Genomic DNA, 20,875 nt, shown 5'->3' on the forward strand with positions numbered 1-20,875 from the left:
GCAGAGCAGAGACTCTCGGGTGTCCTCCGAGCGTGGCCTGGGCAGAACCTACTCTCTTGTTTGCACTTAAAGCCAAAGTCAGGTCAAAATCACTTGACTCCCACTAATTCACTGCACACTCTGAGAGAGGTTGGGACCTGGGACCCTTTGCTGCAGTGCTGCAATGCTTGCACCTGGACAAACATCTCCTCGAGCTACAAATTACAGAGAAGCTATAAGGGACTAAAAATAATTTGTCGGGGCAAATTCTGGACAAAAGATACAAAAAGACCAAAAAAGAAAAACCCAACTGCCTCTTCTGAAGAACTGGGAGCAAAAACAGGGTGTCCAGAGCAAAAGCTGGGTAGTGCACATGCCCCCTGCACTCAACACCGCCAGAGGGGTGGGCAAAACACCTAAGCCACCGCTCCAGCCCAGCCCCTGGACACACCCCTACCCTCACCCCATGTAAGGAACCCGGCAGCCCCCTCACAGGGAGAGAGCAAGGGAACATGTTACTTGTTTCGCTCCCTCCTGCGGCCACAGGGGCCCCAATAAAGCCTTGCCTGAATTTCTTGTCTGGCCTCTAGTTAATTTCTATTGATTGCGGACGGCCAAGAACCCTGGTCAGTATCAATTCCAGTGTCCAGGTGGAATTATGCCTTTGAAATATTGGATCTGGGCTGGGATCTGGTCTCGTTTCAGCCCCTGAATGTCAGTATTCCCAAACACAGAGAGGAGTTGGGGGATTTTTTTGTTTGCTTCTTGATTTTTTAATAGCAGCAGTTGATGGACTCTACCCTAGACCTTCTGATTCGGAATTCAGAACCTGAAGGGTGACAGCTGGGACTCCGAGTCTTCCTAAGTTCCTCAGATGATGCTGGGGAGCCAGCCCACGGCTGCTGGTTTTGGGCTCCCCTGGGAACTGCATCAACCCAAAGCATCAAGGGACTGGTTCGGAACTCAGGGCTCCTCGTGAAAATCTCCTGGAATTTACAAAGACATCAGGCCCAAGCCCTATCCCTGAAGAGTTGGCTAGGGAAGGTTGCAGGTAGTGGTGAACATCTGAGTGGTTTGTAAACTCCCCGGGTGATTCGAATGCGCAGTCCTGATCTGATGCCGGGATCAGCAGACGTTTTCTGTAAAGGGCCAGTGAATAAATGTTTTAGTCTACATGGTCTCTGGTACAACTGCTCAACTTGGCCATTGTGGTGTGGAAGCAGCCAGGTACGTTATGTAAACGAATGCGCATGTGCAGGACTGTGTTTTAGTAACACTTTATTTGTAAAAACAGTCAGCAGGCTGATGCAGCTCTCGGGTCATAGCTTGTCCACCCCTGATAGAACCACCTGGGGAGCTACAAAATCATCTTGTACCCCAGGGCCAATTAAATCAGATTCTCCATTGGGGGTGCCCAGGCGTGGGTATTTATGAAAACCTCTTCGGGTGAGTTTTCAATCAGCCGGGATTAAGACCCACCGCTGTAATATACTATGATTGCACACATCATTCTAAAAGTCTTGCTCTGACACGATGTTTAGTCTGCTGCAGAAGATTTTTTCTCTCTTTGTATGTTTGTTTGCTTGATTTTTAAAATTTATTTAAATGGATGTATTCCAGGCATACTGTTCTCTGCTTGTCTCTCCCTGGACCACAGTTTTTTAACGAGATATGACATATATGCAGTCAAGTGTGCAAATCTTCAGTGTACAGCTTGATGAATGTAAAAACATTTATTGATTGTATCCTTCTTCACATATATTATAGCCATGTAACCACCACTCACATCAAAGTATAAGACACTCAGAGAAACCCTGTTCCCCTTCCCAGTCAGTACCCTCCTGATGTTTTTTTGAAGCCTGCTTTGAAATCTTTGTTCTCTCGGAATAGGTGTCACTAAGTCACGGGTATTTGGCGCTTGCTTTGCCCACAGATCTTCTTGGCATTACAGGGGTGAAAGCAAGCATAGGGTGTGCCTGGCATTTTCCACTGTACATTTCGTTTCTGTGGCACACGGCACCCTTGGAAGGCAAGCTCTGCAGGCCCCATTGGCCCATGATCATCAGGGAACAGGGAGGGCTTTCAAGCAGGCCTGGGCTAGGTGAGCTCACCACACTTGCATGGATTCTGCTGGGGAGGTAACAACAAGCCCGAGTAGACAGCTCATTTCAGCACAGCAGGCAGCTTGAGCTTCATGTTCACGTGGTCCCCTTGCCCCTCACATCCCAGGGAAGCCGTGTACAGCAGGCCCAGGTGAACGCTGCCCCCCCTGTGGGCCTGTGTTCCAACTGAGGAACCTGAACGCAGGAAATCCCTAGTCTTATAAGGGACTGCAAACAAATGTGCTCAACGTCTTTCCCACAGGGAGACATTAGCTTTATTTTTTTTTTAATTGCGATGAAATTCACATAGCATAAAATTTGCCTTTTTCAAACGTACAGTTCAGTGGCCTTTAATACATTCACAACGTTGTGCCACCACCACCTGTATCTAGTCCTGAAACATTTTCATCACCCTAAAAAACAACTCCATCCCACTGTCACCCCCAGTCAGCCCCTCCCCTCAGCCCCTGGCAACCACCAACCCGCTTGCTGCCTCTGTGGATGAATGTATTTAGGACAGTTCATGTAAAGGCTGTCATACAATATTGTGACCTTTGGGGTATGGCTGCTTTCATTAAACATAATGTTTTTGAGGTTCATCTGTATTGTGGTATATATCAGTGTTTCATAGTTGATGGACGTTTGGGTTGTTTCTACCTTTTGGCTATTATACATAGTGCTGCTATAAACTTTCATATATAAGTATTTGAGTACTTGTTTTCAATTTTTTAGGTATAAATTGAGGAGTGGAATTGCTGGGTCATGTGATAATTCTATGTTTAACTTTTTGAAGAACCTCCATGCTGTTTTCCACAGCAGCTGTAACATTTTATATCCCACCAGGAAAGTACCTGGGTTCTAGTTTCTCCATATCCTCACCAACACTTGTCATTTTCCATTTTATTATTGCCATCCTAGTGGGTATCTCACTGCAGTTTTAGTTTGCGTTTCCCTAATAACTAATGAGGTTGCATGTCTTTTCATGTGTTATTGGCCACTTGTATATCTTCTTTGTAGAAATATCTATTCAGGTCTTTTATGCATTTTTAAAATTGTGTTGTTTGTCTTTTTGTTATTGACTTGTAGGGTTCTTCATGTATTCTGGATACAAGACCCTTATCACTAGACCCCTATCAGATATATGATTTGCAAATATTTTCTCCCACTTTGCAGATTGTCCTTTGATAATGTCCTCTGACGCACCAAAGTTTCAAATTCTGATGGAGTTCAATATACCTATTTTTTTCTTACGATTTTTGTGTCATACCTAAGACACCATTGCCAGATCCTAGAATGTAAGCAAATCTGCTCCATGCGGGGACTTCCCTGGTGGTCCAGTGGTTAAGAATCCACCTTCCAATGCAGGGCACACGGGTTCAATCCCTGGTCAGGGAACATGCAGATCCCACATGCTGCAGGGCAACTAAACCCACGTGCTGCAACTACTGAGCCCATGCAGTCTGGAGCCCCCACGTCATAACTAGAGAGAAGCCTGCATGCCGCAACAAAGAGCCCATGCACTGCAACTGAGACCCGATGCACCCAAAAATAAATACATACATACATACATACATACATAAATTTTTTTTTTTTAAAGTCTGCTCCATGCCTCAGAGCGGTTTTGGAAACATCCTTGAACATAGCTGCTAATACTCAGCTTTGCTCAGAATATATGCAGAAACACTAGAATTATCTCCCAATAGGCCAACATGCAAAGGCTGAGATGAGAGACAGAGCTGAAAAAAGAATCTTCATACCAGTTTAGGGGCTGCAGCCAGCTGTCCCAGAGTGAAAGACTGCTTTCTCTTAATCTGGTCATATGAGCCAGTCTTCCTTTTCAGCTTAAACTAGCATAAACTGGGAGTTCATTTCTTACAAGTGATTGAGTCCTGAGCAATGTGGTGGTGTACAGTGGTGGTCTTCTGTTCTCCCAAGTTTTCATAAAATCAGTAACAGCAAACTGACTCATAACTGATGTCAGAGAGGCAGCAAAAATAACCCCTCAACAAACTCCCCTTGCCAGCTCAGTGCCAGACTTGAACTCCCGTCTTTGGGCAAGATGCTTTACAGGACATCTGAACTGCCTACCCCAGATGCCCTTCTGCCCTGGCCAGGTGGGTTTGGTCACCACAAGACACCCCTTAATGAGTGTTTTCTGTGTCCCTCTGCAGTGGGGCCCTACCCCTGGCTGTGCTTCTATGGCTGGGATATCTGAGGATTCCCCAGGAAAGCCCTTTGGAACGTGCCCATCTGGGCTGGGTGGTCAACCTTGAACTAGGAAGTGGCACAGTCCTTTGTTTCTATATCCCAAGGCCTAGACATTGATGAGAGCGCAGTGCTCAATAAATGTTCATCTTTAAGAAGAGCTAATAATAACCATTAACACTGACCTAAGTACTAGTTCATTCAGTCCTCACAATAGCCTTATGCAATGCCGTTCCTATTTTACATTTGGAGAAACTGAGGCATGAGGATATTAGGTTTTCATGTCCAAGGTCACAGAGCTCATAAATGATAGAGCTGAGATATAGGCCTAAACAGAATGGCTTAGTGCCCACGCCCTTTTTACAGCTGCCCAAACAAGTGATGAAGTCTACCTTTGCCTGGCAGTGTCCCATCTTCTTGCTTTATTCCATTTTATTCCTTCTGGTTTTCTTTAATTAAGTGTTGGTATATGTTTTCTGAGTCCACCAAGTATTCATTGTGTTACCACTGTGTGCTCAGAGCCGCTTGCTGGGGACACTTTGATCCTTGGTTTCCATTCTGCTCACTCTTCAAGTGGAAGTGTGTTGTGTCGCGCTATGCTGTGTGTGTGCTGTGTGTGTGCTCACGCCATTCCAGTGAAGACAGCCAACGAATCCCCTCCAAGAGTTTACTTTGAATTTTATTTATCTACTCCCGTTTACCCAAAATAATCACCATATATATATACGCTCATAAGAGTAGTCTCATAACAAGCTCTGAATATGGGTGCCTAGAGTCTTGCTTTTGTTTTTCTGATGGGGGAGTTGGCAATATCTGTATCTAGCCTGGTGGCAACTTCTGGTCAGAACTTAACATTTGGATCCATTAAGAGGCCTCTTCTTACCACCAAGCACTCTGTATTGGCAACCAGAGTGTGAGGTTCTCCGGCCTGATGAACTGCAGACAAGTATCTCTGGCTGGGCAGTGTAGGAAGGGAATGAGTGAGCTGGTGAATAGAGGAGTCTGGGTATTTTTCCTTGTTGTTATTTTGACGGAACTGGGACTAGCCATTGAGATACTTTATTAGTCCAAGAGCCCAAGGAAACTTCTCATCACTGTGGTTCAAGCAAAACCCCCTTGCCAGGGGCTGGACGGGGTGCTGCTCTCCTGACAAGCAGGCCCATCAGTAGTTGTCTTCAAACTTTTTGTTCATACGCTTCCTAAAAGAATTTTGGAAAACATACATTTTTAAGTCAGCATCTAGAATTTCATCATAAATGCAGATAGTAAAGATGGCTTTTTAGATACATTGTAAATATTGATATTTAAAACAAAACTATCATATCTTTCTTCTAAATGTACCCAATGGAATCTAAATACCATAGCAATTTGATACCCACCAACCACCACCCACTTAAAAAACATAAAAACAAGATTTTCTTTACCTGTCAGAAATTTCGTATTGTTTCATTTTCTTTTGGAACCTGTGTATCCATTCCACTTCCCCCACAGAAATTTATACTAATGCATTTTATACATAAATCTTTCTTTGATCACCTTTCTCCTACAACAAAAATATATACATATAAGTTTAAGTTTAAGTTTTTGAATTTCCTGTGATCATAAGGCTTAAATTTTTTTTAATTTCTTCCTGATTGAGTTATCCTTCACTTATTAGAAGTATATTATGCTCAAAACCACATGAATATGTAACAAATTTGGATAAACAAGAAACATAAAAAGTGAAATTTTACTGAAAATACATTTCTAAATGAGATGAATGGAGCTTTATAATTTTTTCCAATTAACTTATCATTGAATGAATGTTACTTATTGCTAGAAAGAATTCGGCTTAGAATTAGGAATTCTATTCCGATCTTTCAATTGAATGTAAGCATGCAAGCAGCCTTGTTTATATAAACAGGCAAATAAGAATGGAAGGAAATTTTGTTTAGCAATGCCACTCATTTTCTGAATGTCTTCTGAGTTTCATGCCCAAAATCACACATGCATTTTCATCAAAAATTATATTTAATGACTGTGGTAAGCTAAATGATGCCCCGCTCCCCCCCCACCCCCGCCCTGCCAATATCTCCACATCCTAATCTCTGGACCCTAGGAATATTACTTCGTATGGCAAACGAGGCTGTGCAGACATGATCAAGTTAAGGATCTTGAAATGGGAGAATAAGCCTGGATTATCCACGTGGGGCTGATGTAATCACAAACATCCAGAAAAGAGGGACACAGGCAGAGTTCTGTGCGGAGAAGGTGGTGATATGAAGACAGAAGGAGAAAGAGTTTCAAAGATGCTGTGCTGCTGCCTCTGAAGGAAGGGGCCGTGAGCCAGGGAATGTAAGGAATGCAGCACTAGAGGCCGAAAAATGCAAGGAAAAGTTTTCTCCCCTCAGATCCTCCAGATCCTTCAGAAGGAACCAGCCCTGCCCATACCTTCACGTTAGCTCCGTGAAACCGTTTTCAGACTTCTGACCTCCAGAACCATAAGAGAATAAATCTGTGTTGTTTTAAGTCACTAAGTTTGTGCTGAGTTGTAATAGCAGCTGAAGGGATCTAATACGTTATCAACCGACAGTTCCGTTACATCCCCCTAGTAAGTAAAGAATTGGAAGCCATGACCACCGCGTCTTCATTCCAGCCCATGGGAAGCGGCAGGGGAAGAGGACGATGCACATAATCCAGAAGTTGCCCCATCAGTCGCATGATCTCACCTAATTAAAGGAAACAGAGAACTGTAGTTTTGTTTTTTTTTTTTAAAGTATTTTTCTGGAACCAAGAAGGGACATGATTTTGTTTTTCAAGAGGCAACGTTTGTTTGTTTGTTTTTTAAGATTTATTTATTTTATTTATTTATTTATTGATTGATTGATTGCTATGTTGGGTCTTCGTTTCTGTGCTAGAGCTTTCTCTAGTTGAGGCAAGCGGGGGCCACTCTTCATCGCGGTGCGCGGGTCTGTCAGTATCGCGGCCTCTCTTGTTGCGGAGCACAGGCTCCAGACGCGCAGGCTCAGTAGTTGTGGCTCACGGGCCTAGTTGCTCCGCGGCATGTGGGATCCTCCCAGACCAGGGCTCGAACCCGTGTCCCCTGCATTGGCAGGCAGATTCTCAACCACTGCGCCACCAGGGAAGCCCAGAACTGTAGTTTTTTCCTAAGTGGCCATGTGCCAGCTCTTTTAGGAGGTTCTATTACTATAGAGGAACGGGAGGATGAATTTAGAAGGAAAGTAGTGTCTGGCTTAGAGTTGTTGAGGGAGAGACGGTGGTGGCATTAGCCATATGGAGAAGCGGAAGATGAGGGATTTGGAGTCCTTCAGCAACAGGACCTGAAGGGTCGGTGCAGTGAGAGAGGTGGGGAGGCAGTGACTCGGTGCCTGGATTTCTGGCTTAACTGAGTGGCTGGCTGTGTCGCGCGCGGAGGTTGGGACCGCTGTGTAGAGTCTGCTACAAAGCGTAGGAGTAATATACGTGCCTTATCACAACTGCAGGTTTGTGTAAATATTGACTCTCATCGCCAGGTTTCTGTTAACTTAATTAAGGAGAATGTTTTGTTAAAGGGATAGAAGAGAAGTTGCTGAAGCAGCACTTGGCAACTTCCTGCCCTCGCCTCTCTTTAAGCACTGTGACTTCCTTAGGATACGTTTTACACCCACACCAGGAAAATGTTCTGGTGGGGACGTCGCCACGCCAGAGCCGTGTCATTAGCTAAATGGCGTTCGATCATTTGTATGCATTGTAATGAGACAGCTGAATCCCCGACAAAATGGATCCCCTGGGTCCTGTTTTCTGTTGATTGTTGTTGGCTGTCTTATATTAACTCTATTTTTATTTTCCCTTATGATAAATGTAGTCTACTCTCCTTTTAGAAAAAAGTCAGAGGTAGAGAACAAATGTATGGATACCAAGGGGGAAAGGGGTGGGGTGGGAGGAATTGGGAGACGGGGATTGACGCATATACACTATTGATACTATGTGTAAAATGGACAACTGAGGGGCATGTACTGTACAGCACAGGGAACTCTACTTAATGCACTGCAGTGTCCTAAACGGGAGGGAAATCCAAGAGGGAGGGGATATATGTGTATGTATGGCTGAGTCATTTTGCTGTGCAGTAGAAGCTAGCACAACATTGTAAAGCAACTATACTCCAATAAAAATTAATTTTAAAAAACCATAATGAAATAGTAATACACTTTTAGTAGAGTAGCTAAAATTAAACAGGACTGATGATCCTAAGCATTGGTGAGGATGTAGAGAAACTGGCATTCTCACACATTTTTGATGGAAATTTCAAATAATACAGCCACTTTGAAGTAGTTTGGCATTAAAGAAAAAATAGTGAAATATACACCTACCATATGATCTAGTATTCCACTTCTAGATATTTTCACAATAGAAAATAAAGCATATATCTATACAAAAAAAAAAAAGTGAGAAACTTCAGAGAAGTAGAAGGAAGGAGGAAGATGATACATAATCCCACCAGCTGAGGTCCCCCCTTTATTAGCACCTTGTTGGATTTCCTTTCAACCTTATCTCTGTGCATTTTTTTAAATAAATTTATTATTTATTTATTTATGGCTGTGTTGGGTCTTCGTTTCTGTGCGAGGGCTTTCTCTAGTTGCGGCAAGTGGGGGCCACTCTTCATCGCGGTGCGCGGGCCTCTCACTGTCGCGGCCTCTCTTGTTGTGGAGCACAGGCTCCAGACGCGCAGGCTCAGTAGTTGTGGCTCACGGGCCTAGTTGCTCCGCGGCATGTGGGATCCTCCCAGACCAGGGCTCGAACCCGTGTCCCCTGCATTGGCAGGCAGATTCTCAACCACTGCGCCACCAGGGAAGCCCTATCTCTATGCATTTTTAACTTACGTATTCTGCGTCTTTTTCTTAAGTAAACACCATAATATAAGTATTTTTCATAATTTCGATAGTTTTACAATAGTCTGTGTTGAGCATGTACTATTTTATATTTTATTTGGGCATTTAGATTGTCGCTGATTTTTCACTGTTGCCTATAATGCTGTCAATACTAACAGTTATTTCTGTATTTAGCCTCTGTTCCTCAGAAATAACAGAAGTGAAATTTCTGGATAATAGAATATGAATATTTTAACGGCTTTTCACTCATAATTTGACATTACTTTTGCAAAGGGCTGTATCTATTTATATTTTAAGGATCCTATGTGAAAATGTTGGGTCTTATTTAGAATGTGATATTTATCAACTGGCCCAAGGCATTCAGTAAACAGCAAAATAAAGGAGAAGCTGCAACTGGGTGAGATCAACATTAGAACTAATTTTTTAAATTGCAGCTGAGCTGATAGAGGAAAAAGTTTGCATGGATTTGCTTTATGACACTCTATTCATTCATTCTTTCAATACGCACCCAGTAAGCCCTCCCATCAAAATCAAAATCACACAGGCTGAGGAAGGATCCTAGTAGATTTCCCGTCACACAGATTTTTCCATCACGCGTTATCTCAGCAGTCACGTGAGGTAGTGGCATTTTACAGATGAAGATATGAAGCTTAATGACTTAGCCAAGACCACATAGCCAACCTAGTGGTGGAGATGGGACATAAACCCAGGCTTGTGGCTGCTTTGATTGGATTTATTGAGCTACCGCTATATTCAAAACAGCATGATAAGCATCATGAGAAACAGGTGAGAAGGCCAGGCCCAACCTAAGAGCTTGCACTTATTGAGGGAGATCAGATATGCTTAAAAAGATATATTTGTCTGCTTGGGCTGCCATAACAAAGTACCACAGACCTGGAGGCTTAAACAACAGAACTTTATTTTCTTATAGTTCTGGAAGCTTTAAGTCCAAGATCAAGGTGTTGGCAGGGTTGGTTTCTTCTGGGACCTCTTTTCCTGGCTTTAAGATGGCTGTGTTCCCCCTGTGTCCTTACATGGTCATCTCTCTGTGCTTGTCTGTGTCCTGATCTCTTCTTAGAAGGATACCAGTCATACTAGATTAGGGCCCCATCCTAATGACCTCACTTTAGCTTAAGTAATTAATAAGGTAACTTAGTAAAGACCCTGTCTCCAAATATAATCACCTTCTGAGATCCTGGGGGTTAGGACTTCAACATATGGATTTGGGGGACACAATTACGCCCATAACAAAAGGTCATAGTGTCCAAAACGTTGTGAGTCCTCAGTTATGAAATTAGGCTAATTCTAGGCCAGTGTCTCTCAGCCTCAGCTGCACTTTAGAATCACCTAGGGAGTTCTTTTAACAAATAGCTGTGGACCCACAGAGTCTCACTTGACTGGTCTGTGGAGCACCTGACAAAGGTGTTTTTTAAAAGCTCCTTGGTGATTCGAATGCACACCCAGGACTGGGAGCCTTGTTGAATTGAAATACCAAAGAGACACCTGAGCTGGTTTTGTTGTCTGAAACTGTCCTGCTTTCTGTCCGGCCAACACTTAGCTGTATGCATAGAATACCTTAGCGTCAGCAAAATATCAGAGCAGCTGCTCAGTTTTGAGTCTCCACTTCATGCACACTCAGCTTTCTCTCTCAGTCATTAAAGGAGATAGTCGTTCGTTGAAGGCCTGTGATACACCTGACACTATGCTGATGTGAGAAGCTGAATAATGACCCCCACAGATGTTCATGCCCTAATCCTTGGAACCTTGAATAGGGGGATTATTCTGGATTATCTGCATGGGCTCAGTTTAATCATACTTCTCTTAAAAACAGAGAACCTTTCCTAGCAAACGTCAGAGAAATACGACCTAAGAAGAGCAGGAGAGTTTTGAAGCATGAGAGGGACTCCATCCACCACTGCTGCCTTTGAAGATGGAAAACGGGGGACAGTGGCAGGCAGCCTCAGTAACCTAGGAAACTGGGCAGCTGGGAACGGCCTTCAGCTCTCAACCAGCAAGGAAGTGGGCCCTCAGTCCTATAACCTCAAGTCACTGAATTCTGTCAACAACCTGAACGAGCAAGGGAAGCATTCTCCCCTAGCAGCTCCAGAAATGGACGTAAGGAGTGCGGCCCTGCAGACGCTTGGTTTTAGCGTGGTGAGACCCAAGTCAGACTTCTGACCTCTGAAACTGTGAGATTATAAATTTGTGTTGTTCTAAGCCAATAAATTTGTGGTAACTTGTTACAGCAGCAGTAGGAAACTAATACAGCTTAAAAGTGAAAAATAAAATAATAACACATTCTCCCTGCTGTCATGGAGCTTAGCAACTTAAATTTGCAAAATTTATGAAAGGAGAAACAAATCAAGTTTCAACTCAAGTCTTAGGCTCAAGAAGTTTTTGAATTCAAGGGCCCTGGGTGTTAGGTGGTGTGTGAGGCCCAAATTATGCACTTTTTAAAAGTGTAAACGTAACTTTTATATGCACTGGGAAACCATATATATACATACATATACATTTTATTTATCCATTCATCCATCAGTGGACACTTGGGTTGCTTCCACATCTTGGCCATTGTAAATAATGCTGTGGTGAACATAGGGGTGCATACATTTTTTCAAATTAGTGTTTTGATTTTCTTTGCATATATACCCAGGAGAGGAATTGCTGGATCATATGGTAGTTCTATTTTTAGGTTTTTGAGGAACCTCCATACTGTTTTCCATAGTGGCTACACCAATATGTATTCCCACCAACCGTGCACAAGGGTTCGCTTTTCTCCACATCCTCACCAGCACTTGTCATCTCTTGTCTTTTTGATAATAGCCATTCTCACAGGTGTGAGGTGATATCTTATTATGTTTTTGATTTGCATTTCCCTGATGATTACGGATGTTGAGCATATTTTCATGTGCCTATTGACCATCTGTATTTATTCTATGGAAAAATGTCTATTCATTTCAGTAGGTCCTCTGCCTATTTTTTAATCAGTTGTTTGGTTTTTTTGGTATCGAGTTGTAGGAATTCTTTGTCTATTTGGATATTAACCCCTTATCAGACATATTGTTTGCAAATATCTTCTCTCATTCAGTAGGTGGCCTTTTCATTTTGTTGATAGTTTCCTTCACTGTGCAAAAGCTTTTTAGTTTGATGTTGTCCCATTAGTTTATTTTTGCTTTGGTTTCCCTTGCCTGAGGAGACATAACAAAACAATATATATATATTGCTAAGACTAATGTCAAAGAGCATACTGCCTGTGTTTTCTTCTAGAAGTTTTATGGGTTCAGGTCTTACATTTAAATTTTTAATCCATTTTGAGTTGATTTTAGTGTGCAGTGTGAGAAAGTAGTCCAGTTTGATTCTTTTCATCTAGCTGCCAGTTTTCCCAACACCATTTATTGATGAGGCTGTTTTTTCAGAATGTTGTATATTCTTACCCCCTTTGTCATAGATTAGTTGACTGTATAAGTGTGGGTTCGTTTCTGGGCTTTCTATTCTGTTCCATTGATGTATGTGTCTGGTTTTTGTACAAGTACGATGCTGTTTTGATTACTGTAGCTTTGTAGTGTAGTTTGAAATCAGGGAGTGTGATACTTCCAATTGTGCTGTTTCTCAAGATTCTTTTGGCTGTTCAGGATCTTTTGTGTTTCCATACAAATTTTAGAATTATTTTTTCTAGTTCTGTGAAAAAAGCCATTGGTATTTTAATAGGGATTGCATTGAATCCGTAGATTGCCTTAGATACTTGTAGATAGTATGTTCATTTTTACAATACTAATTCTTCTAATCCATGAGCACAATATGTCTTTCCATTTTTTTGTATCATTTTCAATTTCCTTCATCAATATTTTGTTTTCAGAGTATAGATCTTTCACCTCCTTGGTTAATTTTATTCCTAGGTATTTTCCTCTTTTTGATGTGATTGTAAACAGGATTGTTTTCTTGCCTTCTCTTTCTGATAGTTCATTTTTAGTGTATAGAAAAGCAACAGATTTCTGGACATTAATCTTGTATCTTACAACTTTACTGAATTCATTTATTAGTTCTCATAGGTTTTTGGTGGAGACTTTAGGGTCTTCTATATATAGCATCATGTCATCTGCAAAGAGTGACAGTTTTACTTCTTCTCTTCCAATTAGAATGCCTTTTATTTCTTTTTCTTGTCTGATTGTTGTGGCTAGGACTTCCAATACTGTGTTGAATAAAAGTGGCAAGAGCGGGCATCCTTGCTTGTTCGTGATTTTAGAGGAAATTTTTCAGTTTTTTTCACCATTGAGTATGATGTTAGCTGTGGGTTTGTCATAGATGGCCTTTATTATGTTGAGGTATGCTCCCTCTATACCTACTTTGTAGAGAGTTTTTTTATCATAAGTGGATGTTGAATTTTGTCAAAAGCTTTTTCTGTATCTATTAAGATGATCATATGATTTTTATTCTTCAATTTGTTGATGTGGTGTACCACATTGATTGATTTGTATATGTTGAATCATCCTTGCATCCCTGGGATAAGTCCCACTTGATCATGTTGTATGATCTTTTAATATATTATTGAATTTGGTTTGCTAATATTTTGTTGAGGGTTTTTGCAACCATGTCCATCAGTGATATCAGGCTGTAATTTTCTTTTTTGTGTGTGATGTCTTTGTCTGGTTTTGGGATCAGGGTAATGCTTGCCTTGTAGAATGAGTTTTGAAAATATTCCTTCCTCTGAATTTTTGGAATAGTTTGAAAAGAATAGATTTAAAAAAAAACTTTTAATAGATCTTTATTGGAGTATAATTACTTCACAATACTCTGTTAGTTTCGGTTGCACAACAAAGCGAATCAGCCATATGTATACACATGTCCCTATATCCCCTCCCACTTGAGCCTCCCTCCCATCCTCCCTATCCCACCCCTCTAGGTCATCGCAAAGCACCGAGCCGATCTCCCTGTGCTATGCTGCTGCTTCCCACCAGCCAACTATTTTACATTCGGTAGTGTATGTATGTTGATGCTACTCTCACTTTGCCCCAGCTTCACCCTCCCACCCCATGTCCTCAAGTCCATTTTCTATGTCTATCTCTTTATTCCTGTCCTGCAACTAGGTTCATCAGTACCATGAAAAGAATAGATTTTTAACTCTTTAAATATTTGGTAGAATTCACTGGGAAGCTGTCTGGTCCTGGACTTCTGTTTGTTTGCTTAGAGTTTTTTTCTTTTAATTACTGATTCAATTTCATTACTGGTAATTGGTCTGGTCCAGTCTTGGGAGATTGTACATTTCCAGGAATTTGTCCATTTCTTCTAGGTTTTTCATTTTATTGGCATATAATTGTTTGTAGTAATCTGTGATCCTTTGTATTTCTGTAGTGTCAGTTGTAACTTCTTTTTCATTTCTGATTTTATTGATTTGGGCCCTCTGTTTTTTTCTTGATGAGCCTGGCTAAATGTTTATCAATTTTGTTTATCTTTTCAAAAAACAAGCTCTTAGTTTCATTGATTTTTCTATTGCTTCTTTAGTCTCTATTTCATTTATTTCTGCTCTTATCTTTATGATTTCTTTCCTTCTACTATCTTTGGGTTTGTTTGTTCTTCTTTCTCTAGTCACTTTGGGTGTAAGGTTAGGTTGTTTATTTGAGATTTTTCTTGTTTCCTGAGGTAAGCTTGTATCGCTATAAACTTCCCTCTTAGAACTGCTTTTGCTGCATCCCATACATTTTGGATCATTGTGTTTTCATTTTCATTTGTCTCCAGGTATTTTTTGATTTCCTCTTTGATTTCTTCAGTGACACATTGGTTGTATAGTAGCATGTTGTTTAGCCTCCATGTGTTTGTGTTTTTGAAATTTCTTTTCTTGTAATTGATTTCTAGCCTCATAGTGTTGTGGTAGGAATAGATGCTTGATATGATTTCAGTCTTCTTAAATTTACTGAGACTTGTTTTGTGACCTAGTATATGATCTATCCTGGAGAATGTTCCATATGAGCTTGAGAAGAATGTGTATTCTGCTTTCAGATGAAATGTTCTATACATATTAAGTCCATTGGGTCTAATGTGTCATTTAAGGCCAGTGTTTTCTTATTGATTTTCCATTTGGATGATCTGTTTATTGATGTAGATGGGGTGTTAAAGTCCCCTATTCTTATTGTGTTACTGTCAGTTTCTCCCTTTACATCTGTTAATATTTGTTTTAAGTATTTGGGTGCTCCTATGTTACATGCATATGTATTTACAATTGTTACGTCTTCTTCTTGGATTGATCCCTTTACCATTACATAATGTGCTTCTTTGTCTCTTGTTACAGTCTTTGCTTTAAAGTCTATTTTGCCTAATATAAGTATTCCTACCCCAGTTTTCTTTTGATTTCCATTGGCATGAAATACCTTTTCCCATCCCCTCACTTTCGGTCTTGTGTGTCTTTAGATCTGAAGCAAGTCTCTTATTGGCATCATATACATGGGTATTTTTTTTTATCCATTCAGCCACTCTGTGTGTTTTGATTGGAACATTTAGTCCATTTACATTTAAAGTAATTATTGATAGCTATGTACTTAATTGCCATTTTGTTAATTGTTTTAGGATTGTTTTTGTAGTTCTTTTCTGTTCCTTCTTCTTTTGTTCTCTTCCCTTGTGATTTGTTGACTGTCTTTAGTCTTATGTTTGGATTCATTTCTTTTTTGTGTGTGTGTATCTGTTTAAACACATTTTAACAACCCTGCATTTTTACTCTCTGCCCCCCATCATTTAACGTTTTTTAAGTCATATATAACATTTTTGCTTTGTGTATCCCTTAACTACTCATTGTGGATTTAGATGATTTTTACTACTTTTATTGTTTAACTTTTCTCCTAGCTTTATAAGTGGTTGAGCTAGTGCCTTTACTGTATATTTGTCTTTACCAATGAGATTTTTCCCTTTGTAATTTTAATGCTTCCAGTTGTTGCCTTTCCTCTTCCACTTAGAGAATTCCCTTTAGCATTTTTGGTAAAGCTGGTTTCATGGTGCTTAACTCTTAGCTTTTGCTTGTCTGTAAAAATCTTTATCTCTTCTTGAAATTTGAATGATAGCCTTTTTGGGTAGAGTATTCTTGGTTGCAGGTTTTTCCCTTTCATCACTTTGAACTTTGAATATATTGTGCCACTCCCTTCTGGCCTGCAGAGTTTCTGGTGAAAAGTCAGCTGATAGCCTTATGTAACTTGTTGCTTTTCCCTTGCTGCTTTTAATACTCTCTCTTTATCTTTAATTTTTGCCATGTTAATTACAGTGTGTCTTGGTGTGATCTTCTTTGGGTTGGTCCTGTTTGGAACTCTCTGTGCTTCCTGGATCTGGATGTCTGTTTCCCTTCCCAGGTTGGGGAAGTTTTTAGCTATTATGTTTTCAAATATGTTCTCTGCCCCTTTCTCTCTCTAATATCCTTCTGGAACCCCTATAATGTGAATGTTATTGTGCTTGATGTTGTCCCAGATGTCGCTTAAACTGTGCTAATTTTTTTAAATTCTTTTTTCTTTTTTTCTGTTCAGCTTGAGTGATTTCCACTTCTCTGTCTTCTAGTTCACTGATCCATTCCTCTATATCATCTAATCTACTATTGATTCTTCTGAGTGTATTTTTTTATTTCAGTTATTGTATTCTTCAGCTCTGTTTGGTTCTTCTTTATATTTTCTAACTCTTTGTTAGAAATTTCCAGCTTCTTACTGTGTTCATCATTCTTCTCCCAAGTTCTTTGAGCATCTTTATGATTATTACCTTGAACTATTTATTGGGTAGGTTGCTTATGTCTCCTTTACTTAGTTCTTCTGGGATTTTGTCTTGTTCTTTCCTTTGGAACATATTCCTCTGTTGCCTCATTTTGCCTATTCTCTGTTTTTATTTCCATGTATTTGATAGGTTGATTATAGTTACTAATCTTGGAGAAGTGGCCTCATGTAGGAGACGTCCTATGGGGCCCACCAGCATACTCCCTTCTGTTCACCAGAGCTATATGCTTTAGCATGCACACTATGTGGACTGCATGGGCCCTTCTATTGTGGTTTGCTGACTACTGTGGTCATCTAGTAGGTGTGGCTGGCCCCTGGTCTGGTTAGTTGCCAGGCCCTGCCTATTGCAGATGCTGTTGGATGCTGGTAGGTGGGGCTGGGTCCTGTCACAGCTGGTTGCAAGGCCTGGGGAGTTTCAGTCCTGATGCTGGCTCACTGGTGGGTGGGGTTGGATTATGATGTGACTGGCTATGGAGTCCTGGGGTGGGTCACAGGGCTAGTGTTGGCCCACTGATGGGAGGAGCTGAGTCCTGGGATGGCTGGCTGCAGGACTGCGGGTCCTGGAGTACTAGTGTTGGCCTGCTGGTGTGTAGAGCTCAGGCCCAGGGGGTCCTGGGGCCGGTGTCAGCCCACTGGTGAGTGTGACTATGTTCTGGGCCATCTGTTGGGTGGGGCCGAATCCTGGGGTAGCTAGGGGCTCAGGGTCCTATGGCAGCGAGCCTGCTAGTGAGTGAGGCTGTGTCCCTACCCAGCTAGCTGCTTGGCCTGGGGCATCCCAGGACTGGTCCCAAGTGGCTGGTGGGTGGGGCAGGTCCCAGCACTAATAAGCTAGAGGGAGGATTACAAAATGGCACCTGCCAGCACTAGTGTCCTCGTGGTATAATGAGCTCCTAAAAACAGCTGCCACCATCATCAGTGTCCCTAGGATGAATCCCAGTTGCCTTCTGCCTGTCCAGAAGGCTCTCCAAGATCAGCAAGAGAGTCTGACTCAGGCTTCTTCAAATTACTGCTTCTGGCCTGAGTCTCACAGTGTGTAAGATTTTGTGTGGAGTCTCTATTTCCTACAGCCCTCTGCCTCTCCCAGGACTAAGCTGCACTGGCCTTCAAAGCCAAACGTTCTGGGGGCTCATCTTCCTGGGACAGGACCTCCAGGCTGGGGAACCCGATGTAGGGCTTGTACCCCTTGCTCGTTGGGGAGAACATCTGCAATTATAATTATCCTCCTGTCTGTGGGTCACCCACCCAGGGGTATGGGTCTTGACTATACTGTGTCTCCACCCCTCCTACCTGTCTCATTGTGGTTCCTTCTTTATATCTGTAGTTTTAGAAGATCTTTTCTTCTAGTCTTTGGGTCATCCTCATTGACAGTTGCTGTGTAAATAGTTGTAATTTTGGTGTGCCCATGGGAGGAGGTGAGCTCAGGGTCTTCCTACTCTGCCATCTTGGGCACTCTCCCAAATTCTGTGCTTTTGTTGGAAGTTTCTGGTAAAAGGAGAATGAGGACCCTGTTACTACAGACTGATGGAAAAGGGAAATTTTTGTAGCTAAATATAGGAAGGACTGATCATATAGAAAGGGTAGACTTTATATAAAGAAAATTACGTAATAATAGCTCCTCAGACTTCAGAGGAATACCTATCCTCTCCTACCCTCAGCCCCCAAATCTTCTTAATTTTAGTATGAAAGCTTATGGTAAAAAGCATACGCATCTAGTAAGGAAATGCTCAAAATTTAAAAAAGAAGAAGAAGAAAATCCCACAATGATGGGGCTATGTCAAACGGACATAGGGGCCAACTGAAGGAGCTCCAAGTGGCCAAAGCTGGAACAATTTGAGGAATAAAATAAAGTAGTATTGGATAATAACCAAAATATAAAGTAAATATCCATGAGTCCATGCTAATATAAGTAAATGATTCAATAAATAAGTGGGGAAGCAGAAACAAACCTCCCTTGAAGAAGAATTCCAAATAATTTATGTAGATGCTCCACCCTCAAGGAGGTGAATGGAGCACGGCTCTCCACCCCTTAGGTATGTGTGCACAGTGACCTCCTCCAAGAGCATGGGGTGAAGGCTAGGTGGGGACACAGATAACTTTATAGTGGAGAAACCTGTCAAACTCTCCCTTAGCCAGGTGATCAAGGTTTTAGCATCATCTGTGATAAGGCATGTGGATAGTAAGTTTCCTTGACATGGTGTGATGAGAAGAGCACTTCCCCTCTGTGGTCTTCCTCCCCAAGGATGTGATATTAGACATATCACCCAGTCTAATCATGAGAAAGCATCGGACAAGTCCCAGTTGAGGGACAGTCTACAAAATACCTAACCAGTACTCCTCAAAACTCTCAAGGTCACCCAAAACATGGAAAGTCTGAGAAAGTGTCACAGACCAGTGCCATCTATGGAGACATGATGACTAAATGTAACATGGTCTCCTGGATGGAATCCTGCAACAGTAAAAAGACATTAGATAAAACAAAGGAAATCTGAATAAAGAATGGACTTTAATAATAATGCATCAATATTGGTTCATTAATGGTAACAAATATACCATAGTCTTAAAAGCTGTTACTATAGGGGAAACTGGGTGTAGGGTATATGGGAACTCTCTGTACTATCTTGACAGTTTTTCTGTGACTCTAAAACTATTCTAAAATAAAACGTAATTTTTTAAGTAAAAAAGAAAAGCATATGCACCTTACAAATGTTTCTTCCACGGGCCACATATGTTCTGTAGAGTAAGAATAATCTTTCTGTATTTTCTGAAGGGGAAAAGGATCACTGAGTGTGTGGATTTGGGCACAGCCCCCAGAGCAGTTAAGAGGAGGGGGCATTTATTTTTCAAGTAGTTTAAAAGTAAAAGCACTCACCATACTTTATTATTTTTTTGTACACTACTTTCTCTGTCTCACATATGACTCACTCATCATACTACATTAAAGCTATTTGATGTTCCAAGAGTATGTTTCATTTAACAAAGTATATTCTGTGACCATTTTGAGTATACTTTTGGGAAATAAGGAGAAAATATGCATCATGGAAAACAGATGGAGATTTGGTACTTGCCTGAGTTGAAGGCAAACCTTGTTTGACCCTGGGCCTCTGGGAGCCCAGCTCTAGCCCGTGCCACATAGGAGAGCTTTCCACATTAGGATAGAGATGCAATTGTAAATCCATCTGCACATGGAAATAAAAGTGGGTGCATTACCCTGTAGTCCGTCAGAGGGAGCATAGGAATCGTGTATCTCATCTTAAACTTGGACTTGATGGCACAAACATTTAAGTACTTTGAGAGGTGGTTAAGTTCTCTGTCTTCAAATGAAACTAATTTATTCAATCAGGAAAAGATTGACAATTTTCCAAGCAGCAATTTATTTCCAGTCCCAGAAAAGATTCAACCAGTGGTAGGAAAAATATGTGTGTGTGTGTGTGTGTGTGTGTGTGTGTGTGTGTGTGTGTAGTAAGAGTGCCTGTATGTATTTAGTTGTTGACATTTCAGTAGGCCTGGGCCTCCTAGGCCAGCTGTTCCTCATGATTCCTCTCCTCACTGCCTTTCAGCTCATCCCTTGCCACTGACTTCTCACTGCTTGGCACATTGGCCGCTAAAGTGTTCAGTGAATGAATAACCCAGACAAGGCGGGTGGCAGAAAAAGAGCCAACACACAGCACTGTTACTGTCCTAGAGATGGAGGTTGACGAGGAGGAGGGAGAGGGCTTCTCTGTGTGTGTCTACTTCCTTCATCCTCTGCAGGATCCTCTGAGGGCGGCAGTCCTTCCAGTCTGGTTCCCCTTTGGAGACTTTTCTCATCCTTTCTCTTACAGAGTACTTTTCCTGAGCATGGTTCTCCTAATCAAGCAAGAATAGTGTGGTACTTGTCAGAATTCATCCCCTTACCCCCCTTTTTAAAAAAAATTATTTATTTATTTATTTATTTATTATTTATGGCTGTGTTGGGTCTTCGTTTCTGTTGCGAGGGCTTTCTCTA

General features: G+C 41.5%; 1 protein-coding gene and 1 long non-coding RNA gene across 4 annotated transcripts in view; one reads left to right on the top strand and one right to left on the bottom strand.

The window, feature by feature from the left end:
- Positions 1-20,875, top strand: part of LOC114236130 (potassium channel subfamily K member 13) — a 122,556-nt gene that overhangs the window by 44,622 nt on the left and 57,059 nt on the right. The gene's annotated exons all lie outside the window — the stretch shown is intronic.
- LOC130707541 (uncharacterized) lies at positions 4,948-18,800 on the bottom strand. 3 transcript variants are annotated; one of them, XR_009007455.1, is made up of 5 exons: positions 18,178-18,800; positions 8,636-8,692; positions 6,717-6,994; positions 5,711-5,829; positions 4,948-5,485 (listed from the first exon to the last, which is right to left on the bottom strand). It is a non-coding gene; the product is annotated as an uncharacterized LOC130707541 (long non-coding RNA). The 3 variants fall into 3 exon arrangements; XR_009007456.1 differs by lacking the exon at positions 8,636-8,692 and having other exon boundaries at positions 18,178-18,799; XR_009007457.1 differs by lacking the exons at positions 6,717-6,994; positions 8,636-8,692 and having other exon boundaries at positions 18,178-18,799.

This window comes from Balaenoptera acutorostrata, chromosome 3 (genome assembly GCF_949987535.1).
Source record: "Balaenoptera acutorostrata chromosome 3, mBalAcu1.1, whole genome shotgun sequence".
Lineage (NCBI taxonomy): Eukaryota > Metazoa > Chordata > Mammalia > Artiodactyla > Balaenopteridae > Balaenoptera > Balaenoptera acutorostrata.